The 17,816-nt window shown below is 46.2% G+C and overlaps 1 protein-coding gene across 35 annotated transcripts in view; it reads right to left on the bottom strand.

The window, feature by feature from the left end:
* Positions 1–17,816, bottom strand: part of PTPN3 (protein tyrosine phosphatase non-receptor type 3) — a 157,761-nt gene that overhangs the window by 81,289 nt on the left and 58,656 nt on the right. Inside the window, exon 1 of one of the 35 annotated variants that reach the window (XM_060408948.1) lies at positions 399–16,052. The exons of the other annotated variants lie outside the window; for them this stretch is intronic. The gene's annotated coding sequence lies outside the window, so the exon portion shown is untranslated. Of the gene's footprint in view, positions 1–398; positions 16,053–17,816 lie in introns of those variants that run through there. 35 annotated transcript variants of the gene reach the window in all.

Here is a 17,816-nt window from a genome sequence, read left to right as displayed (position 1 = left end):
TTTGGGCACTATGAGTGAGGATGGAAATTAGTGCAGCTAATCTGGAAAACCGTTTGGCAGTATCTACTAGAGCTGAACATACGCAAATTCTGTGAAATAATTCCACTCCTAGGCTTATTTCCAAAAGAAAAGTATATACTTATCTGCTAAAAGACATGCATAAGACTTCATAATAGCTCCACACTGGAAAAGGCCGACTAGAATGGATAAACTGTGGTAGAGTCACGCCATGCACAGACTATACAGCAAAGAAAATAGATGAACTCCTGTGATACACGGTAGGACTTCTTCCAGTGTTGTGTTGAGCAGAAGCAGCCAGACTCAATAGATGACCTAGCATGATTCAACTGACCCAGCTCCAGGCAAAACTAATCGATAGGAGACAGGACAGCAGTTACCTCTGGGTGCAGTGACTGAGGGGGTGGACAGCGGTCTTCTAGGGTGTGTATAGTCTACTTCTTGATTGGGGTGCTAATAACACTGATGTACTCTGTAAAAATGCATCAAACATCATTATGATTTGTGCTTTTTTTTTGATGTATATTTCAACGGAGTTCACTTTTTGAAAACATGAATGAAGAGGGAATTAGAGAGCAGTTTGCAATCTGAGCGTGGTATAATCAGGGGACAGTAAGGAAAGCGGCTTTACCAGTGAATGCCATCATGAAATGTTAGACTAACAAGGCTAAAGCCATATGCAACCTAGGACACAGCCACTTTGTGCAAGCGGGAGGCATGCACATCCAGGCCAGCTCCTCGGCTTAGGAACAGAGGTGTAAATCTGACAAGACTGGGTGAAAAAGTAGATAAAGAGGAAGGACTTAAAGAGCAATTTAATGTCCGTTTAAAAGTTAATTTTCTGCAGACTTTCTCTGACGAGCTTCTGCCTGGGAAGCTCTTTCTGCTCCTCTTCACCTTGTTAACTCCTACTCGGGCCTCAGGGCTTGGCATGAAGATCACCTCCTCAGGGAAGCCTTCCCTGGCATTCCTGATGACTCATATATTTGTTATAGGCTCTCTACACTGCTCATCGTAATTTCACATTTATAAATGATGATGAATTTAATATCTGGTTCTGCCACTAGAAGCTGAGCTTCATGAGGGCAGGAACCAGGTCTGGTCTCGCTCACTGCATCTCCCAACACCTAGCTCTGGGAGCAGTTGATAAATATCTGAATGAATCAATGAACAAAATGAACACTGAAGCCAAGATTATAGCCTGGAAAAAAAAAATATTACAACCTAATAGACAAACATGGGACGGTGGAAAGAGGCAGGAGAAAAGGATGGGGTGAGAGTGGAGGCTTCGATTAGAACGCAGAGTGGGCCCCAAGCTCCACTGTGAACTGGGGTGCTGTCGACCAGGGCCCTCACACTGCCACACACACACACATCCCCTGGGGGTCTTCTTAAGATGCTCAGTTCAGTTCAGTCGCTCAGTCGTTCCAACTCTTTGTGACCCCATGAACCACAGCATGACAGGCCTCTCTGTTCATCAACAACTCCCAGAGTCCACCCAAACCCATGTCCATCGAGTTGGTGATGCCATCCAACCATCTCATCCTCTGCCGTCCCTTTCTCCTCCTGCCCCCAATCCCTCCCAGCATCATGGTCTTTTCCAGTGAGTCAGCTCTTCGCATCAGGTGGCCAAAGTATTGGAGTTTCAGCTTCAGCATCAGTCCTTCCAATGAACACCTAGGACTGATCTCCTTTAGGATGGACTGGTTGGATCTCCTTTCAGTCCAAGGGACTATTAAGATGCAGACAAGGATTTAAGCAGGTCTGGGCAGGGCCTAAATCAAATCCCTTATGATTATAGAGTGGAAGTGAGAAATAGATTTAAGGGACTAGATCTGACAGATAGAGTGCCTGATGAACTATGGACGCAGGTTCCTGACACTGTACAGGAGACAGGGATCAAGATCATCCCCACGGAAAAGAAATGCAAAAAAGCAAAATGGCTGTCTCGGGAAGCCTTACAAATAGCTGTGAATAGAAGAGAAGTGAAAAGCCAAGGAGAAAAGGAAAGATATAAGCATCTGAATGCAGAGTTCCAAAGAATAGCAAGGAGAGATAAGAAAGCCTTCCTCAGCGATCAATGCAAAGAAATAGAGGAAAACAACAGAATGGGAAAGACTAGAGATCTCTTCAAGAAAATCAAGAGATACCAAGGGAACATTTCATGCAAAGATGGGCTCAATAAAGGACAGAAATGGTATGGACCTAACAGAAGCAGAAGACATTAAGAAGAGGTGGCAAGAATACACAGAAGAACTGTACAAAAAAGATCTTCACGACCCAGATAATCACGATGGAGTGACCACTCACCTAGAGCCAGACATCCTGGAATGGGAGGTCAAGTGGGCCTTAGGAAGCCTCACTACGAACAAAGCTAGTGGAGGTAATGCTATTGAGATAGCTCCAGTTGAGCTATGTGAAAGTGCTGCACTCAATATGCCAGCAAATTTGGAAAACTCAGCAGTGGCCACAGGACTGGAAAAGGTCAGTTTTCATTCTAATCCCCAAAAAAGGCAATGCCAAAGAATGCTCAAACTACTGCACAATTGCACTCATCTCACATGCTAGTAAAGTAATGCTCAAAATTCTCCAAGCCAGGCTTGAGCAATATGTGAACCATGAACTTCCAAATGTTCAAGCTGGTTTTAGAAAAGGCAGAGGAACCAGAGATCAAATTGTCAACATCTGCTGGATCATGGAAAAAGCAAGACAGTTCCAGAAAAACATCTATTTCTGCTTTATTGACTATGATTCCAAAGCTTTTGACTGTGTGGATCACAATAAACTGTGGGCAATTCTGAAAGAGTAGGGAATACCAGACCACCTGACCTGCCTCTTGAGAAACCTATATGCAGGTCAGGAAGCGACAGTTAGAACTGGACATAGAATAACAGACTGGTTCCAAATATGAAAAGGAGTCCGTCAAGGATGTATATTGTCACCCTGCTTATTTAACTTCTGTGCAGAGTACATCATGAGAAATGCTGGGCTGGAAGAAGCACAAGCTGGAATCAAGATTGCCAAGAGAAATATCAATAACCTCAGATATGCAGATGACACCACTCTTATGGCAGAAAGTAAAGAGGAACTAAAAAGCCTCTTGATGAAAGTGAAAGAGGAGAGTGACAAAGCTGGCTTAAAGCTCAACATTCAGAAAACGAAGATCATGGCATCTGGTCCCATCACTTCATGGCAAATAGACAGGGAAACAGTGTCAGACTGTTTTTTTGGGCTCCAATATCACTGCAGATGGTGACTGCAGCCATGAAATTAAAAGACGCTTACTCCTTGGAAGGAAAGTTATAACCAACCTAGATAGCACATTAAAAAGCAGAGACGTTACTTTGCCAACAAAGGTCCATCTAGTTAAGGCTATGGTTTTTCCAGTGGTCATGTACGGATGTGAGAGTTGGACTGTGAAGAAAGCTGAGCGCCGAAGAATCGATGCTTTTGAACTGTGGTGTTGGAGAAGACTCTTGAGAGTCCCTTGGACTGCAAGGAGATCCAACCAGTCCATTCTAAAGGAGATCACTCCTGGGTGTTCTTTGGAAGGACTGTCGAAAGTCCAATACTTTGGCCACCTGATGCGAAGAGCTGACTCACTGGAAAAGACTGATGCTGGGAGGGATTGGGGGCAAGAGGAGAAGGGGATGACAGAGGATGAGATGGCTGGGTGGCATCATCGACTCAATGGACATGAGTTTGAGTGAACTCCTGGAGTTGGGGATTGACAGGGAGGCTTGGCGTGCTGCAATTCATGGGGTCGCAAAGAGTCGGACACGACTGAGCGACTGAACTGAACTGGGTAGGACCTGAGAACCTGCATTTCTCAGACTGCTGGGTGACACCGAAGCTGCAGGTTCAGGGCCCACACTGTGATGGGCAGTCACGTACACTCAGAAAACCACATACATTTGTAAGGGCAGGGCCAGAGATCAAGATTTGGCAGCCGGAAGCATGGAAGGAATGACGATAAAGCTGACGAAAGGCCTGAGGAGAGTTGAGCCTCGGGAACCACAGCAGAACAGCTTAGCTGCAGGCAGCAAAGACATAGAAGAGATGAAAGCTGTGCGGAAGATACACCCAGGACAGAAGGGTGTCGTTGGGTATTTCAGAAGCTAATCCTACTTCAGAGGCTCCAGGAAAACCTCCATTCTTTTGTAGATGGGGACAGGAAATATCAAAAATTCATCAAAAAAGACTCCTGGGACTGGCAATAGATGGGAACTTGTTGTCACTTATGAAATTCCACCCACCCCACCACCTCCACCGTGCCCTTTCCAAGGAAAATGTCATCAGAAGAAGGGGTGCATTTTCTGAGTAATACCAAAAGTTATCAAAAGACAACAAACATGTTCCATAATGCCTTAACTGCCTTGAATTTCACATGTCAAATTTATTATTTAGTTCTTGTCGAAGAATTTCAGGCGGTTTATAAAAAAAAAATTTTTTTTAAAGATACAATAGAACCATTTCCAGTATGGCTCTTAGTGGGAGGTGCACATCAGAGCTACCTGGAGAGCTTTCAGAAAATATCCGTCCCTGCCCCATAGATGGTGACTCAGCATCTCGGGGTGTGGCACAGAATGACATTCCTCTCGGGAAGCCCTCAGAGGGTCAGGCCCGCTTGGGCTAGAAGAGCAAGTTTTGGGGGGAACCTCAGAGTGTGCTTCAGATGCTCAGATTTAGAATACAGTTCACCCTCCGGATCCGAGGTTCCTTGGCCTCGGATCCAACCAGTCACTGATTAAAACTCTTCAGGAAAACAAAAAATTCCAGAAAGTTGGGAAAAGCAAAACTTGCATTTGTCATGCATGAGACCACACCTAGTTAGCACAGCATTTATGTCATATTTGTAACTATTAACGCATTTACACTGATTAGGTATTGCAAGTCAGTGGTCCCCGACCTTTCTGGCACCAGGGACCAGTTTCGTGGAAGACAACTTTCCCACGGAAGGAGGGCGGATGGCTTTGGGATGATTTAGGAGCATTGTACTTATTGTACACTTTATTTCTATTACCATCACATAGTGATATATAAGGAAATAAGTATACAACTCACCATAATGCAGACTCAGATAGTCAGACATTAGATGCTCATAAGGGGCACACAGCCTAGATCCCGCACGTGCACAGATCAGCAGGGCTGGAGCTCCTCTGAGAATCTACCACCACTGCTGATCTGACAGGAGGCGGAGCTCAGGGGTAATGAGAGCTGCGGGGAGCGGCTGTCAATACGATGAAGCTCCGCTTGCTGACAGCTCACTTTGTGCTGTGCAGCCCCGTCTCTAACAGGCCACAGACCAGTACTGACCCATGGCCTGGGGCTTGGGGACCGCTGTTATAAGTAATCGAGAGATGATTTAAAGCACACTAAATCATGTCACAGGCTATATGCAAATACTACGCCTCTATATATAAGGGACTTACGCATCCTCAGGTTTTCACATCCCAGTCTGAAACCAATTCCCTGCAGATACCAAAGGGACAACTAAGGGACAACTGTACAGGTTCCACAAAATCTGAGCCACTCAGAGACCACATGTGTGACACTCAGGGAGGTGCTCAGAGCAGCTACAACTGAGAGCAAGGCACACCACGACCCTGGACAGGAAAAAACCGAACGTGATTTCAAACAGGAGCCTCCAAATGCAAGTGCCACGGGCTGAGGTGGCGACGGCAGGTCTGATCTTCACACCGCTTGCACCTGGGCAGCTCTGCGCCCGGCGCCAGCGTGTGTACGCCAGGGACTTACTAACTTAACCAGGGTTAGTGGTGCTCCCCGCATGATCCCGCAGCCAGCTGCTGACAAACTCTGCAGACCAGCTGCCCAGAAGAGATCTACTTTTTCCTCCTCGCATGATCTCTGTTACATAATCAGGTTGGGGCCCAACATCGTCATAATTCGGTGAAATTTCATGAGTTTCAGAAACGTTCTCCCCATAATTATCCCCAAAGCAAACCTTAATACGAGTGAGCCTGATGTTGAATAACCACATAATTGAGCCATGTGGTGTTTTCCGATTGTCTTGAAATTACATCTTAAACAATCCGGTCAGGACAATGGATGCTGACTAACAGCCCTGTTTCCTGTACCGCGGCAATTGGGGAACTCAGGGTTTCTATGGCTTCCTTTATAAGCCTCTTAATTCTAAACAAAGCGACAACCCAACCAGGAACACACTGGCCTCTCCAACCACAGATGATTACATCTGGAGCTGATGAATTTTACAACAGGGAAGCCCAGCTGGTTCTTTGCATTAAGAGAAAAAGAAGAAAAGAATGTCATGCACAACAACACCTCAGGGTCTACTGCTGACTATAGTTTTTAACAAAGATTATACTTGCAAAACATTATAGAATGAGGCACATCTCAGTACAATGAGATGGTGGGGGCTCCATACCTACCATGAGCCATGGAATCACCACGTGTTAAGTGCCTACACAATGTGATACATACCAGACACTCAACAGCAGGCATTTTAATAACAATCTGTTTTGTTCTGACTTATGATTTCAAATCTATGCTGTGAAGGCTGGTTTCAGACAAAAGTTGTTTGTGGTTGGAACTTGTTTGAAGAGCCTGTTTTGATGAAATGGCTTGGAAGTTGGTTATTAGGACTTTTAAAATCCAACTCTTAAAACCTGAAGTGGCGAGGACCATCACGTCACTGACACCATAGTAACAGCTTGGTGGCCATCGCCTGATGGACCGAATACCAGGAGGTTGACCAGCAACTCAAGAGTGTTCGACCTGAGCAAGGCTACTCTTTGTTGATCTAAATAGCTCTGCAAAGCACTTGAGACATTTGCTCCTGCCACGCCCAGGCTACTCTTGGTTGCAGAGGTGTTAAAATACGCGCTAGCCTCGGGAAGAGAAGGGACGTCTGTTCCTGCCTTGGCGAGGCTACTCCTTGTACATAGGCAGTGGTGCTGGCCAAGTCATGGTTCCTGGAACAATAACCTTTGGAGCATTTCACCCAGCCTGGCAATGCTGGTGCCAACTGCCCATAAGCTATGTGCCCCAGCAGCAAGGAACCCAAACTGGCAGCTTTTGGTTCAAAAGATGATCTCTATGAGAACCACCTCCTAGAAAGGTCCAGCTCAACTAAATTTGGACTTCTTCTTCCAACTCCCCATTGCCTGGAACAGTAATGCAATCAATCTGTCATTGGTGTGGTGTGTGTTCTTTCTTTCTTGGCTTATTAAGAGACATGATTCTAGTGAATGAACAATGCTGCCTGCCATATTAGTAAACAGAGGACATTGCCGCTACAGCCTCCTCTGAAGGTGAGCCCTGAGGGAACTCAGGATGGAAACACATGGCCTGCCCGCTGCGAGGCCCTTGGCCTCTGCAGCCACCCTCATCACTGGGGACGAAAAAGCCCAGGACGCTGGCCCTAGAGAGCTAAGGTGCATATCAAAGGAATGATTTCAACAGACCCAGACTCTTGTAGCCTCTCACACATAGAAATGAGTGAAATTCCTTAATTTGAGACATCTGGTTTTCTCTAATGAACAGGAATCTTTTGATGTCCCAACTATTTGGTCACTGCTAAAACAAAACAAAACCAAACCCTATATATCCTGGCTCCTTCCCTTACCTCTTTAGACCCTCAGAGCTATCTGAGAGGCTGCCTCTCAGGATATGAAGTCCTCAGAAAGTCTGCCAAATAAAATGCATTTCTCAACTTTTAGGCTGTGCTTTTTATTTTTTATTTTTTCCAGTTGACATCCTGCATGCTATTGGCTTGTAAAATATTATAAATCATAATTCCCACAGCAAACCAGGGTTAAATCTCAGTCTCTGAGCATAACTGGCCCCAAACAAACAAAAGCAATGTTAAGCTTGGCATTATAAGTTATAATGCCATCAGATGCTGACTGCAGAGTCTGGATTCTGCAGGACAAACACAAATGCACTATTTCAAATACAGATGCCCTAGTGTTCCCTGTAGCTGTAGATGTGATACACCTTTCAGCTGCTCTACCAACTCAATGGGCCTGGAAGCAGGCGTCCAGACACCAGAGCCTTGGTGGTCAGAGTCGGGGAACAGAGCTGCCATCACCTGCCCTGGAGCCTGAGACGGATGTGATGCTGTGTGCTGCTTCCTGAGGGTCTACACGCTCATCTGGGGAACGTTTGTTCTTTTCACAAGCCAAGGAATCATGGACAGGAAGAAGGGAGAGGAGTCTTCTCCACTAAGTTAGAAAGCAACCCAACTCCATTTTGATCATTTTAAAAGGAGTGTTAAAGTCATGTCATACCCTTGTTTTTAAGAATAAGAACTACATCCCTAACTCAAAGAGTGCAAAAGTTTCAGTTAGGAAAAAGAAAAGGTAGCGGTGCTGATTTGTAAGGCAATGGCACCCCACTCCAGTACTCTTGCCTGGAAAATCCCATGGATGGAGGAGCCTGGTGGGCTGCAGTCCATGGGGTCGCTAAGAGTCAGACACGACTGAGCGACTTCACTTTCACTTTTCACTTTCCTGCACTGGAGAAGGAAATGGCAACCCACTCCAGTGTTCTTGCCTGGAGAATCCCAGGGACGGGGGAGCCTGGTGGGCTGCCGTCAAAGGGGTCGCACAGAGTCGACTTAGCAGCAGCAATTTGAGAGTAAACCACACAGACAACCACGGCTGGCTCCCTACATAATTGGCCTGACATCCCCAAGCTTGACCTAGGCCAATGCCACCCCCTAGTGGCCTCCAGAGGAATACACTTCAGCTCTGAGCATGACTTGCCTCCCTCTTCCTCAAGGGAAACACATACAGTTAGGCTCCTTTCTGGTTTACCATCCATGGCTCAGCTCATTGTAAAAGTCTCCTAGAATATACAAGGCCTTCTCTGTCACCTAAGTCTCTCCCTTTCCCTCCTGAACTCAGGGGAGCTCTCTTCCCTTTTTTTTCCTTTAGACTATTTACAAGCCTCAACAGATGTCTGATAGGCAGAAGAGGGACCTCTCTAGATGGAAAGGTAATAAACATTCATACACAATCAGCCATGCTAGACGGATGACTCAAACTGTGTGCTTCTCAAATATCAGTATTTGATGTATTTAAGATAAATGTTTTGTTTAACTGCTAATACCAATACTGCTTCTTCCTTTTCACAGTAAACACAGAAGCTGGGTTGAATTACCAGTTCACCCCGTAATGGAGCTTCTAGTTCCAATCTGTTCTTAGCCTGCGCCTCAGCATTCCTTACACTCCCCTGCAGTAACTGGGGTATCCGAAAGAGAAAATTTACAAAATCTGTATGGGGATTTATCACTTATCAAGCACTAGATTCAGATCAAACTGCAATAGTGTATACTTAAGTTGCTAAAACAAACAAACAAAAACCAATGATTAAAAGGAGACTCTTTAAGCAGGGACTTAAATAAAACTTAAATGTACTTAAGAGTCATCTGGGCAGCTTGCTAAAACACAGATCCCTGGGTACCATCCATAGAAATTCTGATTTTGCAAGGACTTTGGAAACTGCTTTTTAAAACTTGCAATTTCCTTTTGTTTGAACTTTCAAAAAAGTTGGGCCTTCCCTGGTGGCCCATGGTCAAGAATCCACCTGCCAATGCAGGAGACCCGGGTTTGATCCCTGAGTGGGAAATATCCCCTGGAGAAGGAAATGGCAATCCACTCTAGTATTCTTGCCCACGAAATCCTATGGGCAGAGGAGCCTGGTGGGTTGGAGTCCATGGGGTCACAAAAGAGTCAGACGACTTAGTGACTAAACAATAGAAAAGTTCCAAGAAAAATAGAGCTCCTGTATTCCCCCCCTGGCCTGGATTCCACTTAAACATTTTGCAGGAGTTCCCTGGTGGTCCAGTGGTTGAGTCTGCCTTGCAATGCAAGGGCTGGGGGTTCAATCCCTGACTGGGGAACTAAGATGCCATTAGGCCACAGAGCAGCTAAGACCATCACAACTAGAGAGTCTGTGCACTGCAACGAAGGATCCCGCGTGATGCAACGAAGATGCTGAGTGCCCCCGACTCAGCCAAATGAGTATCTTTCAAAACCTTAACATTAGCTGGATAGAAAACAACAAAATTCTGTAAAGAAAATATCCCTCAATTACAAAAAAAAAACATTGTATAAGCCACTCCTACGGGGGATGGCCAGCTCTCACGTCTCAAAGGTGTACTATCTGCTGCCTGCTTAATAAACCCTGCCTGCTTGAATTATAAAAGCATTTTACCACGTACTCTTTCACACTCTCCCCTGCACATACACATACCCCTCATTCTCCTGATTAATACTGAACACTTGGAAGCTATAGATATCATGCCTCTTTACCTCTATAGTTTAGTAAGTATCTTCCAAGGACAAGGGTACTTCATAACCACCGTAATCATACTGAGGAAATTTAACATCAATAAAGTATTTATAGTCCATACCAAAATGTTGCAAATTGTTCTGGTGATACCCCTTTCTTTCTTTCTTTCCTTCTTATCCAGGGATGCTCCTAACCAGGACTCTGCCTTGCTTTAGCCGTCAGGCAGAAGTTGCATTTGTAGTCAGTGTCCCAAGGGGACACTGATGCAGGGGGCCTGAGCACCAGGGCCATGCAAAACTCTCAGCCAGGTATCACCTTTCAGTTCTGACCGACTGTGCCTACAGTGAGGGGCTTGGTTAGATCAGCACTCCCTCCGAGTCCATTTTCCTGTCTCTATTGCCAGTCGCTTCCCAGCACCAGAAGGGGTTTCTACAGCTCAGCTGCCCCGTCACTCAGCCTGGAGGCACTTCCAAGGCAGTGCTGAAGTAACCAGGCTGCATGCTGGTGCTGGAATCAGTGCTGCGGTCACAACAGGAAGAGAACAACACGACAACAAACTCCGTTCAGAAAGGATCCTGTCGTGTGACTGTCTGTCCTCTTGACTCATTCAAATTAGTTCATATCTTTCACAGATAGCAATTCTTAGCAATTCATAATATCCAAGTTATATGCTTCACAAATGTTAATAAACTCACTCCAACTAATTAACAACCAGTGATTTTAGTTCATTTGTGACATGCCCATATCTTAGAAATAACTATTTTCACTTTATTTTAAATTATGTGCAGCTGATAACCGTGTTACCATACAACTGGTACAATGCAATTCAATATTCTCATGACTATAATTTTCATAAATTTATCAGCACTACCTTCTGCCATTTTCCCCCCACTTACTTGGCTTTAATTTCCAAAGTACAACACTGCATAATAATAAACAGAAATATACTAACTTATTTTAAAAAATAGCTTAGAATGTAAACATAATTACTACTGAATACTTACTAAATTACAAAAATCTATTCACCGAGAGGCATTTTCATGATGCTAATTCAATGATAAGACCAATAAACTATTTTGTCCTGGGCCTACATACCAAAAAAATTTTAACTAACATCTTTAAAGCTTTAAGCCTGCTAATGAATGCAATAATCACAGCTGACAATGGAAGTATTGGTACACAAGACTTATTTTTAATTTGGGTATGCATATATAAAAGTGCTTAATAAATTTTATTTAGAAAAATGCTTCCATGAATGCATTTATGAGTTTTTAACTCTGACTTCACATTATTCACCATATGGAAGAAAATGCTCACACAAGTTGCCTTAATACCACAGCTCAATACCCAAATTATCTTGCAATTGTTAGTCCCTTTTTTAGGTTTTTATTTTTATGTTTTAATTGGAGTGCAGTTGATTGACAATGCTGTGTTCCTTTCAGGTGTACAGCACAGTGATTCAATTATACACATACACATTCCTTTTCAGGCTCTTCCCTTGTATAGGTTATTACAAAATATTGAGAATAGTTCCCTGTGCTATACAGCAGGGCTCTGTCGGTTTTCCATTTTTTAATACAGCAGTATGTATATGTTAATCCCAACCTCCTAATTTATCCCTCCCCATCTCTGCAATTATTAATCCCAATACTCTGGAAGTACCATCTTGGGATCAAGCCCTTTACTCCATAGGATCCGTAACTTGTTCAGGGAGCCCCTGGGAAGCAGGGTAGGGGTCATATGTAGGATCAGTGGTATTCCAATGGAGGCCTGTAATTAGCGCCCTTGTTCTCCTACAACTTCAAAACGTCAAATAGTTTTCTTATTATGGAGTTGGGTTTATTTATAGGCCCGACACCATGACACGCACAAAACTAACCAAATAAAAGTTATACTTGATACCGGGAGGATAACAAGAAGTAGTTTTAAGCTGCCTGAAGGGCAAGACAAAGAATGCTGTGGGAGCCGCAGGCAGTTTCAGGGACAGAGGTAATGTTGCTATAAAGAGAAACCAACCTCTGACGTCCCACGAGCCGGGAGTCCAGGGCTGTAATGAGAGGCCAGCTAGCACCTGCAACACACAGCTCGCTCCTCGGTGACCAGAAAACACGCTCAACCTGTGAACCCATCACCTTCTTTTTCTCCTCTTTCTTGAAGTACCACCAAGGAAAAAACACAAATCTCAAGTGCACGTGTTTTGCTGTCAAGGAGGCTGGGGCGAGTGTCCTCCTGCTCCTTCCAAACATGATGCCTCCCCGCCCCCACCCGCCCCAGCATGCCCCAGGGAGCACGCTCCCAAATTTTAACATCACTTTCACAGCTTTTTTTAAATGAGAGTTTCTGAAGTTTAAAAACAATTTTAGGAAGAGGTTATCATGGTGTGGTACTAAACCACACATTTGGCGGGATCGAGACATCCTAGAACCATTCTCTGTGCACGTGGAGGCTTTGTGGGTGCCACCTCAGTGAACCCAGAAACTTCAGAGACCAGCAAGCCCGCCTTCTGGTAGAAGAAAAAAAAAAAAAAAGAGAGAGACACTTGCCAGCAGTGGAGGGACTGAAGCAAACCACGCTGGGGGAGATGACCCATGGGACCTGCTACCAGACAAGCTGTCAACACAACCTCCAAGCCAAACCCCTGCATGGGACTGGGGTTGGAGTTTCCCAGGCCAACCCATGTCATTTATGATTGCTTCCAGCCTTTGTTATTACTTTGGCAGGAGTTCTGGACCTTTTACTTACTCAGTATTTGCTAACTGGGCACCTGCTCGGTGCCAGGCCAAGGGAATGGGGTGGGTGAAGGCAGAGATGCCTGGAGTTTTACATTCTAAGAGGCATGAAAGCTCAGGGTACTAGAGGAACAGCGGAAAGGCTCCCGATCCGAGCCAGGGAAGCTGGGGTAGGGGGCAGGACTGGCTCACAGAGGCTCCAAGGGAAAGTCTGCAGGATAAAGGGGGAATTGGCCAGGGGGAAGCAGTAGCAGTCTGGAAATTGCACACCATGTGTGCAAAGGCCAGGAGGGGAGGCACATGCACATTTTAGGAACCCCACAAAAACAGATTTATTAGTAGGAGTGTCTGAGGAATAACTGAAATCCTAGAGAAATCTGAAAGAGGAGAGTAGGTTCTTCAAAAATCCAGGGTGTCACACAGAAGAGGAATCAGGACACAATTAGAGGTGGTGAGGTCAGCATCAGTCGAATCAGGCAGAGATGTGGACTGGAAACCCTATTTAACCACTTACCAGCTATGTGAACATAAAGAGATCACCCTGCCCGAGATTCAGATTCCTTATCTGCAGAAAGGGGGAAATTCTGTTTCCTGGGTTGTGTTAAGCGCTGAAGGTATATGGATGCAAACTAGCTGCCACTAGCAGGGCCTGACGAATGGTACTTATCACTACTACCATCATGAGACTGATTGTTTCAGACCCCAAAGGTTCAATAGGTAGAAGATGAAAACAAAAAAAAAAAAAGGAAGAGCTTTTGAACACTCAGGGCTGCACAAATACAGCAGGGACAGCCTTGGAAGGGAGTGACCTCCCCAGCGCTAGATGTAATCAAGCAGAGAACGGGGATAAGGCCCTTGGTAAGCTGCAGAGGGCAGGCCGGCACTGGAAGGGGTAGGAGAGGTGAACTTATTCCAGCTTCCAGGACCAATATTCTATGACTTCCATTTCAAAAGTGCCAAAACCCAAAGTAGCGCTCAAAGTAGCACTGGGTCAAAGCTGGATTTCTCAGGGGAAATAATTCTAAATGGATACCTCAATCTTGGGCGGAAAAAAAGCTAAAATGACCTGTTAAACTATGAAACAGAGGACAAAATGGTATGAACAGACAAAGAGCAGTATGTAAAGCTAAAAACATAGACGATGAACTCGATCTTATCCTGAGAAGTTTCTACCTAAAATTAAGCTACCCATCTCTCTTCACTCTCCCTCTGAATAGTTCCACTGGGCCCCAAACAGGCTGGAAAACAGGATGGAATAAATTTACTCTACAGGGACATGAATCAAGTTGCATAAACTTTACAAAAATACTGTGCTAATATTTGCCCTTGGGGCACAGACACGCCCATTTGGGTGTCAGTCAATGATATTTCTATCTTAGGCTCCAGCCCCCACCCCTGTACAGCCAGAAGCAGCAGAAGCCTTCAGAAAAGAAAACAGCTAAAGTCACTGTGAAAGGTTTGAGATGTGCTAATCGCGGCACATCCCAGCCAAGAAGCTGGAATCTCACAACTGGACCATCCCGCCAGCTCTGTTCTTGCCAAGGAGTCTGAGGCCAGCAGCAGCCTGCCCGGAGAAACGCAGTCCTTGCCACCAGCAGCCCGCGCCATAATGTTATCTCAAGGAAACACAGAGAAAAATACCCTCTAACTCCCCTCCCACCACCAAAGTGTTAGTGGCTCAGTCGTGTCCAACTTTTTGTGATCCCATGGACTGTAGCCCGCCAGGCTCCTCTGTCCATGGGATTCTCCAGGTAAGAATACTGGAGTGGGTCGCTGTTTCCTTCTCCAGGGGATCTGCCTGACACAGGGATCGAACACAGGTCTCCTGCAGAGCAGGCAGATTCTTAACCAAAGCACCACCCTCTTTGTCACTTATCAGCCAAGTGACCTGGAAAGTTACTGCTTCGTTTCTTTTCAGCTCGGTTTTCCAACTTCAAGCGTTCTAAGGCCCCTCTCAGCTTTAAAATCCTCTGCCTGTAAGGTTTTCATTGGAGGAGCCATCTCCGGTTATATTAGCTACAGTAACTCTGCTGGCTCCCAGCAGGTCTAGAAACCAATTTAAAAATCTATCTTCATATAGCCTATTTTGATTTTCAGGGCTTTGACTTGGTGAGATGAGGGTGCCAGAAAACTAATTAAAAGAAACCACAAAAGAAACTCTTAAAAAAAAAAAAAAGACTTATAAAGGCATGCCAAAATGCTCATCAGATTAGTATTTAGGAATAATGAAACGAAAATAATGCATCTTGTTGCTGCTGTAGCTGCATTTATGTATTTGTACGGAGACCTTCCACATGCTGGGAGCTGGGAATACGGACATATGATCCGCTCTTTGGTTTCCAGGAGTCCTCAAGCCACTTGACCAGGGACACCGCTGTCTGGGCTCCCCCCCTACCCGGTGGCCAGGGCCAACTGGAGGTTTGAAGGAATGCACCAGACTAGCGTTCCAATCTCTGTTCTGCCACGCCCAGGCTGATGGAACCTTGGACGAATTCACTCTCAAAAGTCTGTTTCCGCATCTCTAAGTAATGCGCAGGAGCAGCGATCTTGCATCTAACTCTGCAGACAGTTAGCCCCAGCTACCCTGAGGACTGAGCCTTTACAGCGGCCCTCTCTGACCCCTCATTAGTCCCGGGGCCGTTCCCACTGCCAGGCTTCCTACCCTGAGGAGCAACCAAGGGCCCTACAGGGCTTTGAGGTTTTCCAAATACATGCACGTCCATTCCTCCTGACTCCCCATTATCTGATGGGGCCCAGCTGTCCGCATTTGACAGATGGTAGAGGAGACACTGGGAGAACCCTGCCCAAGTCGTAGTTAGCCACCAAACGGCATGAGGGCCCCAGCTTGGTGCAGGGCACCCCATACCTCCCCACTGAGTTCCCTGGCCTGTGCACTCAGAGGAAGGTGAATTACAGGTGCTTTGCTGCAGGGAAAAGGCCCCACCTCATCACGACCGACTACAGGTATGTCTCACCCTTTGAGATCGTCTTCATCGGCACTCCCCCAGCTCACATGTTGGTAAACTTCCTCTTAGGGAGGAAATGATCCAGAAAAACCCCTTTTCCCTCTAATTAATTCCGCAACACCAGAAACCTGAGTAATGCCTGGGTATTTATTACCATCGTCCCTCTGTTCTAAAGTGTCAACAGGTGTTTCAGAAGAGTTCTTTTAAAGGGACAGTACCTCCAAAGTACCCTCTGATTGTGAGGATTGTGATTTTAGAGAAGCGTGGAACAGGAATCTTTCAGAATTGTGGAGATGTAGCAAGGGACTTCGCCTCACTTTTATAAAAGGCGTAGGCTGGAGCGAGCGCCCAGAACATCTGAAGGCCCTTCCAGCTCCAGAGGCAGCCACCCTGAGCTAATTATTAACAGCGGGAGAGCGGGGGGGGGGGCCACCTCATTTCCTGAGGCCAGGCCCTGGGTTTGGCCTGGGCCTCTCCTACCCCGTGACTAATAGCTCTCCTTCCAGGGAGATCCTGAGAGTGTCTGGCCAATCCCTTTCCACGGCACCTGCCTCCAAGGATCTCGGAATTGAGAAAGACTCAGGCCTGGGTACACTGCAGCCCCCAGGGGCCTGGGTTTCTCAGTGAACTTGAGCTCAACCAGATCCCTGCCAACTCACCTTTGGGGCACACATGCTGGCTCCAAGCCACTGGCTCTCATGAGGACAGCCACTGGGTGTGGGGGGATGGGGATGGCAGAGTGGAGCCTGAGTGTGGCAGGGGCCTGGGTTTCCAGGAGGATTCAGGACAGCCTCACAGCACCCAAACCTTGAAGTTTTTTTCATCTGGCTACTTACTGGGGGTACTTGGGCAGCACAGAACCTACCTACCTCCACGCCTGTGAAAAAAACAAGTTGACTCCGACTACCGGAAGGAGAGTGCCGCTCCAACACATGAATAGTGCTGTCTGTTTGGGGAGGGCTTTTTTTTTTTTTAAGTTGTACTTTCACGTCTATATAACCATACAGCCTACTCTTTCCCATCATCGCATAATGAAACATTTGTCCAGGTATTTCAAACACTTTACTGGGATTTTTGTTATGGTTTTATAGTATTCCACCAAGTGGAACCGTAACCATGGCTGGGTGCTCAGATGACTTCTAGTTAGGAAGGCTCAGACTTCCAACGGAGAAGGCAATGGCACCCCACTCCAGTACTCTTGTCTGGAAAAATCCCATGGATGGAGGAGCCTGGTGGGCTGCAGTCCGTGGGGTCACAAAGAGTCGGACACGACTGAGCGACTTCACTTTCACTTTTCACTTTCATGCATTGGAGAAGGAAATGGCCACCCACTCCAGTATTCTTGCCTAGAGAATGCCGTGGACAGAGGAGCCTGGTGGGCTGCTGTCTATGGGGTTGCACAGAGTTGGACACGACTGAAGCGACTTATCATGCCTGCATGCATTGGAGAAGGAAATGGCCACCCACTCCAGTATTGCCTGGAGATTCCCAAGGACGGGGGAGCCTGGTGAGCTGCTGTCTGTGGGGTCGCACAGAGTCAGACACGACTGAAGCGACTTAGCAGCAGCAGCAGACTTCCAAGGGCTTCCCTGGTGGCTCAGACAGTGAAGAATCCACCTGCAATGTGGAAGACCTGGGTTGGATCCTCGGGCTTGGAAGATCCCCTGGAGCGGGGCATGGCAACCCATTCCAGTATTCTTGCCTGGAGAATCCCCATGGACAGAGGAGCCCGGTGGGCTGCAGTCCTTGGGGTCGCAGAGTTGGACACAACAGTGACACAGCACAGCAGACTTCCAAAGGAAACCACAGTAAAGCAGGTAGGGAA

The sequence above is a fragment of the Ovis aries genome, chromosome 2 (assembly GCF_016772045.2).
Source record: "Ovis aries strain OAR_USU_Benz2616 breed Rambouillet chromosome 2, ARS-UI_Ramb_v3.0, whole genome shotgun sequence".
Classification (NCBI taxonomy): Eukaryota; Metazoa; Chordata; class Mammalia; order Artiodactyla; family Bovidae; genus Ovis; species Ovis aries.
Note: the sequence above shows the minus strand (reverse complement) of the source record. Positions and strands in the feature narration are given on the sequence as shown.